Below are 1,602 nucleotides of genomic sequence, written 5' to 3'. Positions count from 1 at the left end.
TTCACATCTAGAGGTGTCCGAACTATGGGACCAAAACCTCTCTTTTCTTAATGAACTTAACTCCACGCCACCTTTCCATTTGATCTAATTTGATTTGTTGAGTGCATTCATGTATGGACGTGGGTTCATGATCCTCATTCATTTCATAATCTCAAGTGCTAAACTGCATGCAAATATATCATCAATGTCGACTTTTTTTCTGTTCCATTGTATCCCAGACAAGACATAATTGATTAAGATCTCATTATTATCAGGACCTTCAGTACCTTGAAGCTTGCGCGTTCCAAGCCTCATTGTTAGGCACCTTAGGTACAACCATGTTTATGGTTTCCTCATCCACGGCCGTGGCTTTTAAGTTTGTCCATCTTAGGATCGACCATGTCTAGGATTCCCTCGTCCACGGATTCATTAGCACCTTTCTTTAATATCCGAGGGATCTTTTCTTTGGAACTTTATTGGTCTACCACGTTTCAAACGTGCATTAGACTCAGTAGCAACTTGATTGTGTCATTCTTGAACATCAATTCGAGTTTGGTGCATTTACAGCTGGTATATATGACTTAGTCATTCTATTCGAGCCAGTAACGGAATCTGGCAATTGTTTAAGCTAGATTTTGTATAATCTTTTGGACTTCTAAATCTCATTCTTGAGTCCGAGGATCTTGCCAATATAAGGATGTATGATTCCATGTAATTTCTTTTACTCTTTTACCAGCTTATTACTTTCTCCCCCCTAATCCGTGTACATGACCTCAAATTGATCACCCATATTTGGCTCAAGGTACTTAATAATCGTGGGAGAATCATATCCAACATATATCCCCATCCTCCTTTGAGGTCCCATCTTAGTTCTATGTGGTGGAGTAATTTTTATATAGACGGCACATCCAAATATCTTACAATGGGATATGTCTGGCTCTTGACCCGTTATCTAATCGATGAGGAATATCTATGCTCACTAAATGGCCTGATGCGTATTAACTTAGATGCATGTAAATTTTGTGTGGCCCAAGCTGTGACTTGGAGTTTTGACCTAATAAGTAATGGTCTAGCAATCACCTGTATGCGTTTAATAAAAGATTTCGGCCAAGCCGTACTTGGGATGGACATGTATCACGGAATTGTCCACACTTACCCCATGGACATACCATAATCATTTAAACGCTTGAGACATGTATTCATCAGTTTATTATTTTCTTAGTCTCTTTGACTGGTGATGGCCTATCAATGAGTTTCTCTTGTGTACATGCTACACACGTGATATTTTTTGGGATAACTCTTTCTTTCTTTCAATGTGTGCCCATTTGTATATCAATTTCGCATCATGTTTGAATCAGGATGGCCAATCCGGTTATGCCATAAAGTGAATACTTTTCGCAGGCATTTAGCCTCTATCATCCTGATCTTGGCATAGTAAAGTCTTTGCCATAGTGGTTCCCACGGCCAAATGTATAATAATGGCCATGACCACGTCCTTTCTACCCTCCACGGCCATGACCGTATGGTCTATCATCCTGGACGTGGTTAGATTCTTTGGATTCTTTCTTTTCCTTTGCGGCCTTATTGGCTTCAGGTAATGGGGTTGATCCAGGAGGTCTCAAT

This window comes from Brassica oleracea, chromosome C7 (genome assembly GCF_000695525.1).
Source record: "Brassica oleracea var. oleracea cultivar TO1000 chromosome C7, BOL, whole genome shotgun sequence".
Taxonomy (NCBI): Eukaryota; Viridiplantae; Streptophyta; class Magnoliopsida; order Brassicales; family Brassicaceae; genus Brassica; species Brassica oleracea.
The sequence above is the reverse complement of the archived record's forward strand: the minus strand, read 5'-3'. Positions refer to the sequence as shown.